We start from the raw sequence: 19,419 nt of genomic DNA, 5'->3' as shown, positions 1-19,419 counted from the left end.
TATCTCAAGTGATGAGATCAAATCAACCAATGTGGCTAAATGCTTGAAACCTGAAACACAAAGTCCAAAGGATGAGAACAAACCACTAGCTCAAAGGCTAGGGTCAAAGGTGGATCAAAAAGTCAAAACAGCAACTAAAACTCAACATGAATCACATTTAATCAATCATGAACAAGTCCTAAAGAGGACCAAATCAAAATCATTAAGCAAAGTCATTTCATGTGCAAGAGAAGGCAAAGGCAAATTCAAAGCTCACAATTGACCATCAAGAATGAAAATTCCACATCAAAACAGAAATGATTCAAATGAACATAAATTTTTTTATGACCATTCAACATATCACCTAAAATCATCATACAAAAAATCAGAATCATCAGAGTTCAAATGACATGGATACAAAAATGCACAAGCTAGACATCCAATTGTGTGACACAAATTGTCACACCTAAAGTACATGTGTCCCAAACAGTGAAGACAATATCAAAAAATGCCAACTAAAATCACACAAATCCATCATCATGTTAACAATCATCATGCAAAATTTCATGGCATTTGGATCATGTATGAGCATTCTATGATAGGATGAATGAAGCAAGGCCACAAAAGCATACATGTTCAATCGCTCTAACACAATTCAAAATCCAGAAATGATAAAATCCTAAAATCCACACCAAAAAGTAAAGGACAATCATATGAGCATTTAGCAAAAAGAATGGAATTATTTGGATGATTCTACTATTAGTTATGATTTTTTGAAGATCATGCATAAAAATGAAATTAAAATTGAAATAACATGAAATAATGAAAATGAAATAATGAAATGTGAAATGCCTTCAGCCAGGATCGAAGCGAGGATGCGCTCGCTGCCTGAAACAACGTCGTTTCAGGCTAATGGAATTAAAACGAAAAAAATGAAGGAAATGCTGGAGCGGGGATTCGAAGGGGGGGACACCCGCTGGCGAAACGACGTTGTTTCGTCTGGTTCTAGGGTTTGGCAGGCGAGGTGGCGCATACTATTCATGGACGGTGGTTTCCACCGTCTCCTACCTTGAGACGGTGGTTTCTACTGTTCACAATATTTATTTATTTTTGCAGAATTTTGAAATGAATACACCAAACGAATCGTCTTAACATGAGGAAACCAAATCTACCATTATTTTATCCTAAAACCTAATGTATAAAGCAAATCGATGAAGAACATATTTATGCATCAAGACTTTAATTCATCATATATCCATGAATATTGCACCAAATTTCAAGAATTTTATATCAGTGTGATCAGCATGCAAAGGACTACAAGATTATATGCATATAAACATGAATTAAGAGATGCGAAAATGTGACCTCTTGAAGCTCCAACAATGGCAGTGGTGGATTCAAGGCTTGGCAAGCATCCAAATCTCTTCTATCAACCTTGTAATGACTTCTGAAGTTGAAATTGAGGCCTAGAGATGCTTGGATCTAGCTCAATCAACAATTTCCATCTTCAAGTTCTTGCTTGGAGTATGCACAAATTCTGCTCGAATTCAACGATCCAACGCTTGATCTGCACTAAATCAATACCAGAGAATAAGAATATGGAAGAAAAATCAAGTGTTCTTTGAAGAATTTTTGAATTATGGTGGAGAGAAAATTTTGGAGGGAAAAAAGTTCTAGATCTAGAAATGATGAATTCTGAAAATTTTGTCATGATTAGCTATTTATATGACATGTTAATCCATTTCCTAATCATGCTTAAGCTTGGCTAATTAAACTTTAATGAGAAAAGAGGTGTTATGCAAAATTTTGTTTTTTCACCCCATGCATGCAATCCTACGTGAACAGTAACAATGGCCATGTATTTTCACTTAAAATCCTCTTATGAACATGTTGGAATGGTTAAAAAGTCCCCATGATGCACCAATTTTGAATTCATGATTTTCCCTCCAAAAATCACATGAATAAGCAAGTGAACATGTGATGAATTTCCATGCAATGTTATGAATGATTTGGAAAGTTCATGTCATGAGAAGAAAAATGCAAGAAGAGCCACTCAATTTGGAGTTATGAGTCAAAAGTTATGGCCTTTGGAAGTTCCATGCACACTTGGCAATGATTTGATCATATCTCCTCAACCATTCATTAGATGCTCACGATCTTGGACTTTTTGGAAATGGGAGAGAGAGATCTTCAACTTTCATGTTGGACAAAATTTCATTTGAAGCTTCTTTGATGTTGGAAAGTCAAGTTGAAGTTGGTCCAAAAACTTGCCATTTTTGGAAACTTGAAATTATAGGTCACTTTCCATTTTGGGAAACTTTTGATCTGGCTTCAAAATCTTCAAGGTAGATGTTTGACATGATGAATAAACCTCTTTGGACATGAATGAAGTGTCACAAACCATTTCTCCATCTCCTAGCCCTCAGTTGACTTGCAGTTGACTTTTATGGGCCCCAGATGACCTGAAACTGCACTGTTGACTTTGAGCCTCTAACACTTGGTCAAGTTGCTTCAAAATGAACCTTGGGTTCACATAAGCTCTCTAGAACAACCATAGGGCCTTTATCTCAAGGAAAACCTTGCTCTTGCACAGATGAATCCTCTTGATGCCAGTTACAGTTGACTGATAAGATGCAATGCAATGTGCAATGTTAATGTAATGTCAATGACCTAAAAAATGAAATGAATGTACAAATGGGGGGTGCAAATTTGAGGTGTTACACTTCGGCGGTACTTCATCTTAAACACCTACTGCGCACCTAACTCAATTGCTTCAACAAATGGAGCTTGCCAACCAAGAACGTCATGAAGAGGCACAGTCTTGGCATGTACAACAAAGTGAGTGGCATAAGGAGCATCGTGAGTGGCATGACGATCATACACGGATGTACCATAACCAACACTCTTGGCACACGGACTTGGTTAAGTGGCACCAAGTCTTCTACAATGAAATGTCTGGTTTTATGGACGACTGTCGTGCCAATCCTGGTATTATGGACAGATTCCGAAGTGTTGAAGTTCAGGACCGGTTCAGGCACTACACCTTCATGGGCCACAATCCAGATGCAATGCCTCCTCCTCCGCCTCCGCCAAGCTTCAGAGATCTTGATAGAGATGACGAGGAGTCTTGTGGTGGCTATAATCCACATTAAACCATCATCATTTCATTTCACTGCATTTCATTGCATATTGCTTGAGTTTTTTTTATTATTAGTTGTACATTATATGTCTTGGCTTATGTAATTTTTAAACACTTTCTACTAGTTAAATGCTTATTACTTTCTATTGCCCTTATTTGTCATTCTTTGTGAGTGATTCTTTACTTTCTTTTAAGCTTCCTTCTTTGTGATTGTTAGCTTCTTTATCATTTTTGCTATGTCCTGCTACAACATGTTGCCTTGATAAAACTATTTCTTCTTCTTTTTGATGTTGACAAAGGGGGAGAAATGCAGATGTTGACAGATATGCACAAACTCAGGGGGAGTATCACACATCTTGCTAAAAATTTGCCATCATCAAAAAGGGGGAGTTTGTGAGCAAATTCTTTACTTTGAACAAGTTTTGAATGATAGAAAATTGTGTGATCATTGTCTAATTGTTGGTTGTGCATTATTTTACATGTTTCATTTGTGTTTTTAGCCTATACTATTGTTTCGTGTCTATACATAAAGATTCACATTGATACATTTCTTAAAAGAACTCATAAAAACTGTTTTGTGTCAGTATGCATCGATACATGTTCATCTGCATCGATACATAAATTTGTTTTAAATCACAAAACGTTTTTCGCTTCAGTATGTATCGATCCATACGAGCCTTGTATCGATACATGCTTAGTTAAAATGCTCTATGCATCGATACATACGAGCTTTGTATCGATACATGCTTAGTTAAAATGCTCTATGTATTGATACATACGAGCTTTGTATCGATACATGCTTGTATTAATTCTCTAAAATTAATCAAAGCTACAGTATGTATCGATGCATAAACTCTTGTATCAATACATAATTCTGTTTTGTCTACTAACAGCTTCTGTCTTTCATATATAAGAAGTATTTTGACAGCAGTGGAAAAGGTACGAATTCAGAAGAGAAAAATAGTTGGAACACAAATCAAAGGAGTGTGTAGCAGCAATTGTTTGAGCAGTTAGAAACCTGAAAGAGACTTCATCTTCTTCATCTTCTCAATCTCTTTTCTTCAAGAACATCAACACATAATCATTCTTGTTCTTTGGATTAAAGGATCAACGAGATAACGTTCAGTGAAACGATCAAGGATCTAGCTGAGGTGTTCAGTGGAACGATCGAGGATCTAGCTGAGTTGAAGGTTGAGGGGGGTTTCGAGGAAAAACCAAATGGTTTGTCCTTCAAGAACTGGAGTGTTCTTGCGGGTTTGTTAGTCACGTTTGCAGAACAGATTCAGCTGTAGCGTAAGGTTTGGAAATTGGGTAATTTCGCAAACAGGTCGTGGAACCGGTGAATTGTTTGCAATTTCTTGCAGGAAATTCTTGATCGAGCTCAGATCAAATGGAGGTTTTATACAAGAAGAAGATCTTGGGATTTAGAATTCTGTCTTTGTATAGTAACCTTGTATCAACGAATTCGGCATTATTGATAATTACAGTTCTCAATTTCATTTGAAATTGAGAGGGAGACGTACCCACACGCGAGGACGACAGTGGGGAACTTCCTTACCAAATCTCTGCGTATCGTATTCTTTCCTTATCTCTCTGTACGTTTTCAACAATTTTGTGATTTTAGTTGGTGTGTTGTGGCTGTACATTTCGTGATACAATAGTGGCAAGAAAACTTCTTTATCTAAACTCCACCATTGTTCATCATTGATCACATACACACCAATTGTTTGACAAAACTGTTAGCTGAGTTTTATTCATTGGAATTAGGATTTAGTGATAAGTGCATTTGATTTGATAATATTCTGGTGTTAATAATCTCTATCGTTCTAATTCAAATCCAGCAATAAATTCGCGTGTCCGGTTTTCTAGAAGCGGTTCAGAATAGACGGAAGTCGATTCGGGACTGTAATTTTCCGCTAAGTTTCAATAACTCTAATAAGATTTTTTAAATCTGTTTATTTTCAAGAGGTGATCTATTCACCCCCCCCCCCTCTCGATCACTAGCCACACCGTCTAACAACATTTGCTTCAACCTCTGTTAATATAAAATATAAAAGAAAAACTAAAGGTGCCACGATGTATACCAAGATAAAAAAAATCCCACGAAAACAGTGTTCGCTACCCGGTTACAGTTGATGTTGCAACCGGTAGGGCTTATGGTGAAAATGTTGAGGATTTTATGGGTTACATTCCATTATAAGGTAGAAGTAAAGTGAGTATTTTGATAGATAGTTGGCACAACGTTGACGATGAATTGAAAAACAGCATATGAACCGACATTACGTTATTTATTTTGAATTTTATGATTTGTTTTACAAGTATATATGATCATTTTTTTGTTTAATACTAACAAAAATTGTATTCTGTAAACATATGAGGTGTTTATTGTTAGTTCAAAGGATAGTATAGTAAATAAGAAATTGCTTACATATGTTGGTGAGCATTGGATGGATTTTACGACACATCTCACCCATGACTATATTAATCATCCAAGTCATGAAGTTAAACCTGCATCCATTATGTATTCATTTATTGATCAAGATGTTTGGAAGAAATTTGCAAAGTATCGCACCGCTCTTGAATTCATGGCTAAGAGCAAAAAGGAAAGATCATAAATCTATAAATATTTATCCACACAGGTTGTCTTGTGGAGGATATGAAAAACTTGAAAAGAAGATGATTGAAGAAAAAAGAAAATAAAGGGAATTGGACCTGGGAGATTCTATAAGCCTTGATCGCACTCCATCTCTACCATCACACTATGAGAAATGGAAGAGGGCATGTCAAAGAAAAGGCGGTGAGTTCACATCAGAGGCTAAGTGGCTGAAAAGATTGTAAGTATATACTTTTTTCAACAATATTTATTTTAGTTAAATCAATTTGGTAAAGATGAAATTTTATATATGTTGCAGGATATACTGATTGAACAATCCAAAGTCGGCCTCTTCATTCCACAAGATTGTCATGACATCTTGGTAGAAGGGATTGGAACCGAGGAGCATCCTGGGTGTGTCCGGGTTTTGGAAGAGGCGTTGGCTTCAAGTCATATTTTGGACCATCTAAATCATTTGGAGAAGTAAACCGTAGGAGAGAGATCGCAGAGATGGTTACTATAAAGATGAGGGAGGTAAGGAATAAGTGGATTCAGGAGGAGAGGGAGAGTTTGTTGCAGCAGGTACGAGAGAGTTCCCAAAAGGAGCAAGAGAAGTGAGAGAGGTTGGCTGATGAGGAGTGAAAGAAGTCGAATGTGGAGGAGCTTGAAAATATGTCAGAGAAGTGTACTTGCGACGTGCTTGAGGTAAAAGTATAAGTTTAAAAGATTGTGTTATATGTTGTTCTTATTATTATTTGCATATTTTAATTTTGGTATTGTATTTATGTTGTGTTTATGATGCATAAATTGAATTCATTGGGTCTACTCAAGCAAAAAAATTTAAAATGCTCAGTTGTGCATTCATGATAAAATTATGGGTTGTACAAGCATGAAAGAAAGTTGTTCCGTCCACTAGGACAATATTGAAACCACACCACCACAACTAGATAACACTAAGAGACTTATAATGATATTATATAGTATTCCAAACATCTACGAGAATATTAAATTAAGTCATTATCTAAATCAGTTTTGTGTACTTCCTAACACTTCTATTATGGAATTTTTGAATGAGGGTTAATGGCTAGACAATACCATATTACAATTGTGGTGCTCATAAGTGTCATACCCTCAAATTTACCCTATCCCCACATCACCTTCTTGAACCCTAACTCATGAGAATACCTCTCATACATGTCATATCATATGCATTTGTACTTAATAATCCACAATGCCCCACAAACCAAAGGCACGGGGTTCATCTGTGAAGCCTCAAGATCCATTGATCATGTTAAGGTGTGCCAAAGCCACCTTAACCCTAATCTATATCCTCAAGAATCCAACAAAGATAGGAGGATCACTCATGACATCTCACTCACTCTCCAAAACCCTATTTGGATAGTGAGTCCCCTTTGAAGATGCATCAAGATTCATCTGGTCACCCAAGGACCCTAACCCTAGATCTTGACCTTCATTGGCTTGTACAAGTCATGGTTCACCATGGATCTTAACCATGTCATTGAGGACCTCTATACTAATTATTCCTTTACCTAACGAGGTTTTGATTCCAGTTAATCAAAATAATGATCAAGTTGTGGCACGACACACATATGAACATGAACAAATTGATACTTTATATCCTATTGGTGTTGTTGCACCAAATAACATGGATGAAGTAATTCAATTGAGAGGATCTAAAAGAGCTCGAAAGCCTTCAATATCAAATGACTTTGTTATGTATCTCCAATAACATGAGTTTGATATTCATGATGGCGATGATCCTACCACTTTTAATGAAGCAATTTCCTATTCTCATGCTTCTGATTGGTTGAATGTGATGCATGATGAATTAAATTATATGTCCCATAATGGTTTTTGGGATCTCACATAATTTCCAGTTGGTTGCAAGGCTATTGGATGCAAATGGGTTTTAAAAACTAAATGAAATCCATATGGTAAGATTGATAGATATAAAGACAAACTAGTGGCAAAAGACTATAGTCAAAGATAAGGGGTTGATTACAAAGAGACTTTCTTACCAGTCTCTACCAAAGATGGTTTTAGAGTTGTTATGGCATTGGTTGCAAACTTTAATTTGGAACTTCATCAGATGGATGTGAAGACTGCTTTTTTGAATGGAGAACTTGTTGTAGATGTTTACATGATTCAACTTGAAGATTTTGTTGAAGCAGGAAAAAGAAGTTAGTATGCAAACTGAGAAATCCATCATTGAAACAAGCATCTAGACAATGGTATTTAAAGTTTGACCAAGTTATCGCTTCTTTTGGTTTCAATGTAAATGCCTCAAATTAATGCATTTATTTAAAGACCAGTGAGAGAGATTTTATAATCTTAGTGCTATATGTCGACGATATCCTTCTTGCTAGCAACAATGTTAATCTTTTGAATGAGACAAGATTGATGTTAAGTAACCACTTTGGTATGAACAACCTAGGTGATGCTTCTGATGTTTTAGGCATCCAGATTTTTCGTGATAGGGAAATTGGTGTTCTTGGTCTGTCTCAAAAATGATATATTGAAAGAAACCTCAAGCTCTTTAATATGCAGTCTTACTCCCTGTGCATTGTTCTTGTCCAAAAGGGTGATAATCTCTCTAAATCTAAATGTCCTTAAAATGATAAAGAAACTGCTGAAATGGAAAGACTCCCATATGCTTTCACTGTTGGCAGTTTGATGTATGCTCAAGTTTGTACTCGTTCTGATATTACTTATGCAGATAATGTTTCAGGGAGATACTTGAGTAACCCAAGTTTGGGTCATTGGAAAGTCGTTAAAAAGGTCATGCGATATTCGCAGGGAGTCAAGGATTACATGTTGACCTATAAGAAATCTTATCAACTTCAGGTCATTGGTTATTCTGATTCTGATTTTGCAGGTTGCCCTTACGACTGAAAGTCTACTTTCGCCTTAATTTTCATGATCGTAGGAAGAGCTATTTCGTGGAAGAGTGTTAAACAGACTCTTATGGAGGAAAAATATGTAGTTTTTTACAAAGCTATTTGTCAAGCTATGTGGTTAAAGAACTTAAACTCTCTTTTCAAAGTTGTTGAAAGCATATCTAAGCCACTCGTGATATATTGCGACAATTATGGTGTTGTACATTTCTCTCAAAACACTAAGAACTCTTCCCACTCAAATAATTTTGATATTAAATATCTATTTGTCAGAGAGAAAATTCTTGAATTTTAGACTCGAATTGAACATCTTGCCACAAAGAACATGTTGGCAGATCCACTGACCAAAGGCTTAACTGTTGGAGCTTTTCAAAGGCATGCAACCAACATGAGTGTAGTTAAGTCATTTGATATTTTGGATTAGTGGGAGTTTGATTGTTGTATTTAATTTTTGTAATGATATATGTATAAGATAACGTCAATTTAATAATCATATCTCTTATAGCATTTCAGATACTTGGACCATTATTGGATTACATATTTCTTCACTATATTATGTTAATCCATATTCATTATCGTTATCTGAAATGTGAGTATTTGACATGGTGTGATTTGTTTCCTTATCAAACACAATGCGTTGTTAAATTTTGTGCTTTCTCACGTTTTGATGATAAATCACTAATATATTTGTTTATTATAATTGTTATATTTTAATAATTAATTAAATTAAATCCAATTGAGAGAATGTTAAATTTTATGAATTTATTTAATTAATTATTAAATAAATACAATTATTAAATCAATCGTTAATTTGATTAAATAAAAATAAATATTATATTGGGCTTAATTTGTTGAATGATCTATGATGAGTTGAGTCATTCTTTTGGCTAGGATGTTGAGAGGTCCCTTTCTTCATCTGATGGTTATATATACTGATTATCTCATTAGGTCAAATATCAACTCATAGCAGTTTCATCAGAAAGAGAGCAGTAGCATTCTCAATATCTTATTTCTATATTCTAACAAATAGATTTAAGCAGGACATATACAATTTATTACACTATTTATATTATAATATGTCGTATAATTATATCTATGGTTTTAATTATACCGGTAAAAATTGTAAAAATTGAAAGGAATAAAACTTACAAGTCTTACTGGATGAAGGTTTAGCCTTAGTATTGGCCTTACCACTAGTCCTCGAAACAAAACGTTTCACCAAGGTGCCAAAAGTGAGTGAAAGAAAAAAAATAAAAACATGAAACCATTTTTGTTTGTTTTTCTTCACTCTCAAATACTTCTGTTGAATTGTAATTCTTTGTGTCGAAGCAGGTTTCTCGACAGAAGGAAGGAAGTGTTAAATCACCTAGTGTGTTGAGTTGTACTAGTGTGTCGAAGTGTCGAAGCATGTTGCTTCACATAAGATTTCGACTTAGGCCTATTTTTAGTAGTGTTAACTATTTTGGGCTTTTATAGTTTTGGGATTTGACTTAGGGAGTAAGTTAACCTAAATTTATAAATAGAGGGAGTAACCCTTATTCTTGTAAGAGAGAAGTCATAACATTGTATTCACAAAAAATTTCAGTTGCAAAGTGAATAAAGAAGTTTTCCACAGGTTGTGGACAGAGAGAAAACTATGCAAAAAATATTCTTCTTCTCCATTGTTCTTTCTTTTCTTTCTCAATTGTTCTTTTCTTTTCATTGTTATTGTGTGGGTGATAACAATCTTGTTCATCAAGATTGATAGAAATTCTCTATAGGAGGCTACAATAATTCGAATGGTAAAAATAAGCAAGAAGGAAACTGGTCGAATAAGAGAAAACGCTGGAATCAAGGCCACTAAAGAGGTGGATTTGTAGGTAGAGGAAGAGGTGATGGTCAAAAGCCAGAAAAGAGTCACATTCAGTGTTATAATTATCAGAAGCATGGTCACTATTCTAGTGATTGTCCAGAAAAGCAGAAGAATCAAGAAACTTATGCAAAGTTAGCGAAACATGAAGAAGAAGAGATGTTGCTGATGGTTACAACGAGAGATAAAGAGAGATTCAAGAACCAATGGTACTTGGACTCAATATGCTCATCACACATGTCTGTAAGGAAAGATTGGTTTTTCAACATAAAGCCCTCAATGAAGAATATAGTGAAATTTGCAAATGACTATACTCTAGCAGCTGAAGGTGTTGGTGATGTTCTGATTATGAGGAAAGATGGCAAGAGGTCAGTAATTTCAAATGTGTTGTACATACCATGCATGAAGAGAAATTTGCTCAACATAGGACAGTTAGTCTAAAAGAACTACAAGGTGTCGATCAAAGATAAGATGATGAGAGTTCTCGACTTAAATGGAAGGTTGATCTTAAGGCTCCAATGTCTTAAAATAGAACATTCAATATTGAGCTTAATGTGATGGAGCATAAGTGTCTTGCAACAACAACCAACAGAGATGAATGGATATGGAACTATAGGCTTGGCCATCTCAATTTCAAAGACATCAGAGATTTAAAGAGAAGAAATTTGGTTTTAGGATTACCAGAAATCGGCATTCCAAACAAAGTGTGTACATGCGAAGCAGCACAAGAACAACTTCAGTAAGGATGCAGAAAGTAGGTCGAAGGCAATTCTTGAAGTCATATAATCTGATGTACGTGGTCCTATCCAGGTGGATTCGATTGAAGGTAACAAATACTTTGTTATATTCATAGATGATTTCAGTCGAAAATTATGGACTTACCTGATCAAGAAGAAAAGTGAAGTGATCGAGGTATTTCCCATGTTTAAATCTATGATCGAAATATAAAACGGTTGAAAGACCAAGATTATGAGGACTGATGATGGTGGAGAATATGTGTCGAAAGACTTCGACGCATAATGTGTGAAAGAAGGGATTGTGAATGAGGTGGTGCCATACTACACTCTACAACAGAATGAAGTCACAGAAAGGAAGAATATAATCATCATGAATATGGTGAGAAGTATGTTGAAAGGAAAACATATACCCAAAGAATTATGGGGAGAAGTTGTGTCGACTACAACATATATCCTGAATAGATGTCTGACGAAGAAGCTAGAAGGAATCACGCTAGAATAATGTTGGTCTGGTGTCAAGCCTAGCTTGAGTCATCTTAAGGTGTTTGGATATATAGCACATAGACATGTTCCAGATCAGTTGAGAAGAAAACTTGATGACAAGTCGAGTCAGTTGATCCTAATAGAATATCATTCGACTAGAGGATACAAGTTGTTCGACCCAGTGAACAAGCAAGTGGTGATCAGTAGGGACGTGATCATAGATGAGCTTAAGGAATGGGATTGGAATGAGAATGTTAAGAAGGATTCAGTCAGAATCTTATATGATGAACCAACTAGTGAAGTCGAAAGAGAAGTTCGACAACAGTCAGAGGTGAAACAGGCCCAAGCAGACCTCAAAGAACAAGACACATGCCTGCAAGGTTGCAAGAATGTGTGATTACATCAGATGATGTGGTCAATGAAGAAGGTGAGCTGGTACACTATGCTTTCTACGCAGATGTTAAACCAGACAATGCAGTTGAGGCATTGAAAGATTCTAAGTGGGTGAAAGAAATGAACAAAGAACTGGAGTTAATTGAAGTCAACGACACTTGGTCACTTGTCAAATTGCCCCAAGACAATAAGGAAATCAATGTGAAGTGGGTATACAAGGTAAATTTGAATCCCCAAGGAGAAGTAACTCGACACAAGGCGAGACTTGTAGCGAAAGAATTTCTTCAGAAAGAAGGAATCAAATTCAACAATGTTTTTGCACCTGTTGTTAGGATCGAAACAACCAGGTTGGTTGTTGGTCTAGCAAACATGAACAACTGGAATATGTGTCATATGGATGTGAAATGTGCATTCCTGAAAGTCCCATTAGAAGAAGAAGTTTATGTTGCACAACTAGTTGGGTTTGTGAAACAAGGCGAAGAAAGAAAAATGTATAGGCTCCATAAAGCCCTGTACGAACTTAAACAAGCTCGAAGAGCTTGGAACAAGAAGATAGATGGCTTTCTAAGGGAGAAGGAATTTGTGAAGTGCACAACTGAACATGGAGTATATATAAGAAGAAGCAAGAGTGAATTGCTTATACTATGCCTTTATCTCGGTGACTTGTTGATAACATGTAGCTTCAAGAAGGAGATCAAAGACTTTAAAGGTGATCTCAATAAGGAATTCGAAATGTCAGATCTGGGTGACATCTCATACTTCCTTGGCATCGAATTCTACAAGAGTGGTAGAGGTTGATGATGCATTAAAGAAGGTATGCAAGTGTAATACTTAAGAGATTTGAGATGCAAGATTGCAACCCAACTTCGACTTTAGCTAAGCCTAGATTACAATTGTCGAAAGATTCAGATGAAGATGATGTCGACCCAATCCAATATAGAAGACTTATTGGGTCACTTCGATACCTTTACCACACAAGGCCTGACTTAGCATACAATGTAGGTATGGTGAGTAGATTCATGTAGAAGCCAAAGGTGTCACATCTACCAACGGCGAAGAGGATACTAAGGTATCTGAAAGGAACTATCGACTATGGCATTTTGTTTCCTGCAGCTGATGAAGGAAAATAATGCAACCTAGTGAGATACACCGACTCAAGTTGGTGTAGTGATGCTGAGGATCGAAAACCCACAGTTGTTTATATGTTTATTCTAGGTGGTGCACCAGTTGCTTGGAGTTCGAGAAAGGAGCCAGTAGTGACATTATCGTCGTGCAAAGCAGAATACATAGCTGATTCTCTTTGTGCATGTCAAGCAACGTGGATGGTGAATCTGGTCAAAGAAATAACAGCAAAGAGTCATGGAGCAATTACCATGAAGATCGACAACATGTCATCTATCAATCTGGAGAAGAATCCGATAGCACATCGAGATGATGTCCCATTATCTTCGAGGGCGGGTAGTTGATGGGAATATGAATGTGGAACACTGCAGAACTAATAATCAGATTGCAGACATCATGACGAAGGGAGTGCATGTCGAAGTGTTAAGAAGACTAAGATTTATGATGAATGTAGATAACTTAGACACAATGAATTAGGTGGTGTGTTGAATTGTAATTCCTTGTGTCGAAGTAGGTTGCTCGACAGAAGCAAGGAAGTGTCGAATGACCTAGTGTGTTGAGTTGTACTAGTGTGTCGAAGTGTCGAAGCATGTTGCTTCACACATGATTTCGACTTAGGTCTATTTTTAATAGTGTTAACTATTTTGGAAATTTTAAAGTTTTGGGATTTTATAGTTTTTGGCTTTGACTTAGGGAGTAAGTTAACCTAAATCTATAAATAGAGGGAGTAACCTTTATTCTTATAAGAGAGAAATCGTAACATTGTATTCATAGAATTTTGCAGTTGTAAAGTGAATAAAGAGGTTTTCAACATGTTGTGGGCAGATAGAAAACTCTGCAGAAAATATTCTTATTCTCCATCGTTTTTTCTTTTCTTTCTCAATTATTCTTTTCTTTTCATTGTCATTATGTGGATGATAACAATCTTGTTCATCAAGATTGATAGAAATTCTCCATAGATTGTGGTGGATTTTCAACAACTTCAACCCAAAATTATTATGATTGTGTTTAATGTATACCTTGAAACATTGCTTGTATTTTCATGAATCAAAATCTTTGGTCCTTTGTTTTATCCACGTCAAATCAACCATGCTACTTGCATGCATTTGGACTTCGTCCTTATTCTTCAATTAATAAAAATAATGGTTAGTTACAGATTTATCTAATACTTTTTAATGTGTCAAAGTAATTTTAAATATTTTTTAAAATATTGGTAACCATTAGCGACAAAACTATGGAATTTTTTTGTGTGATAATTCAACGTTTAATAGCATAGAATTTTCGCAACATGTTTTATTAGATAATACATGTTGTGGTGTGAATTTGGTAAATAAATATTTTCTAAAGTGATTAGATTAGTTGTTTGATTCAACTTAGCTAAACTTGTTTACTATATACTAAGAAAATATAGGCGCATACAAGAGAAAAAAAGAGGAGAATATTAACTAAGGAAATACTTTGTTCTTAACTAAGGATTTCTATCATTGTAAGAGAATATTAAGATTGAAAATAAAGTAAAAGATCAAAATTGATAAGGAATGGCAACATGTTATTGTGATAATAGTTATTGTTAGCTAAACACAGGCGCATACAAGAGAAAAAGTAAAAGAGCAAGTATATTGCATTTTAGCATTCATTCACATCAAATATGGGATGTTATAAACCAATATGTTAAGTAAAATGATGTTCATGTGTGCCCAAATGCTCCAAAGAGTCGCCAACCACACTACTCCTTCCTTTCCTTCTTTTGTTTTCCTTCTAAGACTTCTCCTCCAATTGAGATAACTCCTTCAAGCAGGGTCTGTGATACTCACTGGAAAACCAAGTCAATACTCCAACTCATGACATATATATCTTCTCGGTCAACTTATGCCGAAAGAAAAGATGTTATAAATCTTCCTCTAGCTGAGAATAGAAAACACAAGATAATTCATAATTTGAAAAAATAATTTTTCTTTTCCTTAGCTGGTCTTTAGTCGAGCGCCTGTTTAGAAAAACTCTCCACTCACAAGCTTTTATCTTAAAATGAACATGTGCTTTCTACAAGATGTTCCAACTCACTCTATCATATGCCTTTTCAAAATTAACCTTGAACATCAAGCAATCCTTCTTTGATCATACACCATCTAGAAGTTGCCTACCATGAATGACAATTGATTATCAACTAGATATCAAAGATCCTAAGACTACCTTCAACCTAGAAGCTAACAGTTTGGATAAGATTTTGTAAAGGCATCCCACTAAGCATATAGGTCTATACTCATCAAGGCGTTGAGGGTTAGAGTTCTTAGGAATGAGAGTAATAAAAGATGAAGTTATAGCTTTTGATAATGCTGTCTTGTTATGGAAATCCTTCACATACCTAGTTACATCCTCCTTTAAAACATGCAAAGAATTCTTGATGAATACAAAATTGTATCCATCAGGTCCAAGATTCTTTGATCTCTCACACCCCAAACTACTTCCTTGATTTTCTAGTTTGAGAAATCATCTTCCAAATAATTCACATCAGCATGAGATAAAGCCCTAAAATCTAAACCATCCAACTAGGGACTATTGAATTCGGGTTCAACAAACTTCCCATTGAAATGTATTTGGATTTCTTCTTTAACCTCATCAACGGAATCTAAAATCCCCCTCTTAGCATTTAAAGACCCTATAAATTTCCTTATATTTCTGCCCTTGAAAATATTATGGAAGTATTTGTTGTTCAAATCACCATCTCTTATCCACTTCAATCTAGATTGTTGGTGGAGAATATTTTCTTTGATGTCTAGATTCCTTCACATTATACTTAAAGCATTACTCCACCCGGTCCTCCAAACAACTAACAAGCATATCATTCACATCATTAAGATTTTCCCCTCCTTATTATACCTTTAGAACAAACCAACCAAAAACATCTTTGTTTCACATCTTGAGACTCCCTTTCAACAACTTTATTTTTTCTTTAATGAAAAAATCACTCATCCCTTCCACTCTGAGCTCTTTTAACTCCTTCTCCACAAACTTGATAAAGTCTTTGTTCTCAAACTAACAATCATTAACTTTAAAAGGTTTAGGACTCCAATAAGAATTATTGATCTTTATCCAAATATGACAATGATTAGATAAGACTCTATTGCCTAACAATTGACCGGCTACTCCACATCTATCAATCAGAGATCTAGACAAAAGAAATTTTTCTAGTCTACTCATTGACTTGCCATCCCCACTAAACCAACTAAATTTGTTTCATGTATAAGGCATGTCTATAAGATTTATCTCCTCTATGAAATATTTGAATACCTTCTTTATGACTTCCTATTATAGATTAAGCTTCCTTTTCTTTAACTAGAGCGCGCTATGGAATTAAAGTCACCCCTTACAACCTAATCACTGTCTACAAACTTCATATTTAACTCTTGAATTTTTCTCCACGGCTTTATTTTCTTACTTATACTACAAGCAGAATAAACATAGACAATGTAATGCAAATTATCCTTCCACTTCAATTTTAGCCATAAATACCCTTCTCCTTTGAAACTAAAAATGTCTTCTATCGAATCTTCCTTCCATTAAATTAATAAACCACCTAATTGGCCTATAGCATTACTACATGACCAACCCACATTCTGCAGACCCCATAAACTATTGATAAAAGCTATATAAACTACCTTGAGCTTTGTTTCTTGAATGAAAAAAAATCTCAGCTTTACTTGAAGCCATGCCTGACTGGTTCTCATGCGGTTTTGTTTGTTGTTTCCACCTATGATGTTGAGAGAACTGATAATCATCTTGTTGAATTGTTTGTCGCCTTTGAGACCTCTTTTCTGTCTTTATCTTTTGCCTCAATCTCTGAAATCTTCTTCCTATAGTCTTTACTCTTGCCCTTGGGAATAAGTCCTAAATTGGAATTTTCCTTCCACACTTTATCTCCCACATTGGACTCCATGTTTTCCAAAAACATGAGATCACCTTGATGGACATCAGAATCTGAAGTCGCTTCACAACAAAATATTGATCCACCTGAGAAACAATCTTCATCCTCTGAAACTTTAGCTGTGCTTAAACAATTTAAAGAGGATTTAGGTTTTGATTTGGGTTTCGATTTTCTCAAAACAGCAAAATATGAGGGCTACGATAGGGTTTCTGTTTGTTCATCTAAAGAAAGTGAGTCCTTCTAAACCTTTTTCTCCAAAACAATCTTTTTGGGCCTATTTGGTCTTTCTGAGATAGGCGGCATGTAACACCCTAAAATCTGACACCCTTGATATATAAAAATAACACATTTAATTTTACACAACCTCAGTGTTACACATTCAAAATATATAACTTCCTCAAAAATTATAACATGAATCATGAAGCGAAATAAAATATCAAAACTTCAAAGAAAACAATTATTGGTCTTAGGAGTAATTATTAAATAAAATAACTCAAACATCTCAAGAAACATAACACGTAACAATGAAATTTGTTCCCAGTGTTACATATCAGAGCGACACCAAAAATAAACAACTCGAAAACTGTAAATAAATGAAGAGGCCTCAAAGACCATTCTCCAACTCACATAAGCTAGTGCTCCTCTACCTGAGTATTTATACCACGAGAGTATATAACACCACAAATAAAACAACCAGAGGGAAATAATACATTCAATAAAGTTAGTGGTGAATAAATAGTTAAGGATAGTATAATTCAAGAAATCACCAATCACATTAATATCATTCATAACGCTGCACCAATTTCAATAATAACTCGGACGCAAAGCAGGTATGTATGCAATGTATCAACTCCTCAACTATATATGCATGTGATACCAATTTGGACATCAGAGGTATATTACTAATTTAGTTCACTCACCGATTGTCCCCCTTCGAACCATGAATGTCATCGATTCCCCTTCTAAATCAAAACCCATCACTGATCCCCCTCTTCTGAATTATCAACTCGTCATTGATCCCCCCTTATGAACCAACGACACAACACCGGACCAAAGTTTGTGCACCATGATGTATGAAATGAAATAACACATACATATGTAGTAATCATTATTGGTTTCCCTTCGAACCACATACATCGCCAATAAGGCCACCACCTTAACATAATAAACATGTTATATAATTATGAAATGCAGCAACACATAGGTACTTTGATGTTTTCTGGTTTTTAGAGGAGTGTATCTTTATTTTATTGGTTTGATGTTAGCTTATGAAAGCAGTAAAGTGCGGAAAAATAAAGAACACATGAGATTTATCTAGTTCCCCTTACAATCCGAGAGTACATCTAGTTGTTTTACCACTATAAGAGATTTTACTATTGTTAGAACCTTGTACAAGCCTATACCTAACTTTTATACGCAAGCTTCTAACTAAATCAACAAGGTAAACCACTTTGTGATTTTACAACACAGAAAAAGAAAATAATCCTTTCTTTTTCCAACTCTCTTGTTAATCTTGGATAACAAGGTGCTTATACAAATATCAAGAGGATTTCTTCCCTTTTAAACATTATGGTATATCATAATATATCTCTAAGTGCTCAAGAACTTTCATTTTATTTGATTTATAAAAATAATGCACAAGTTCTTCATTTACAGTTTGTGAAAAGAGGACTAACTGTTTCAATCCACCGTTTGGAATAGAAGACTCAATTTCTAATTTCTAAGTCTTACAATTTAGGTTAGAAGTCAACCATATTTCCATGTATAAGGGATCGTGAGTATTTCCTACTAAAAGCTCTCAAAGTTTATTGGACATCTCAAGATCAATTTTTGGGGATAGGAGTAGGTCATTTTCTTGTTTGACTGAACCTCTATAACTCTTAGCCTTCCCCTCTTTCCCTTAACTCTTTATTTTCTACAACTTACATTGCACAATTTATTTTCTACTGCTTATTATTTAAACAATTTCAGAATCCTTTTAAACTCTGATTTTAATCCACAAAGTTTTTTAAAACCATGTTTTTCGAGACCACACAGTTCACCCCCTCTTGTGTGAGAAGTCACATGTCCAATAACATTTTTCCCTCCAGTTAACTTTCCTAGTATACAATTTCAAATTCATATTCTAACAATTTTTTAGCATAATTATGTTTCCCTTTAGTGATAATCTTTTTCTATATTAGTTGTTTTAGGCTTTTCAGTCATTGGACACTACAACCCACCTCTCTAATAAATAGGGCCTCTAGTGTTGGATGGGAAACACGACTGCCATTATCTCTTTCTCGTA

The 19,419-nt window shown here is 35.2% G+C and overlaps 1 long non-coding RNA gene across 1 annotated transcript; it reads right to left on the bottom strand.

Moving 5' to 3' along the window:
- Positions 1–14,713: 14,713 nt before the first annotated feature.
- On the bottom strand, positions 14,714–17,533 carry LOC127106259 (uncharacterized). The gene is made up of 2 exons (XR_007795321.1): positions 16,867–17,533; positions 14,714–15,023 (listed from the first exon to the last, which is right to left on the bottom strand). It is a non-coding gene; the product is annotated as an uncharacterized LOC127106259 (long non-coding RNA).
- Positions 17,534–19,419: the final 1,886 nt, after the last annotated feature.

This window comes from Lathyrus oleraceus, chromosome 7, assembly GCF_024323335.1.
Source record: "Lathyrus oleraceus cultivar Zhongwan6 chromosome 7, CAAS_Psat_ZW6_1.0, whole genome shotgun sequence".
NCBI classification, from domain to species: domain Eukaryota; kingdom Viridiplantae; phylum Streptophyta; class Magnoliopsida; order Fabales; family Fabaceae; genus Lathyrus; species Lathyrus oleraceus.
This window is presented reverse-complemented; position numbering and strand designations above follow the sequence as displayed.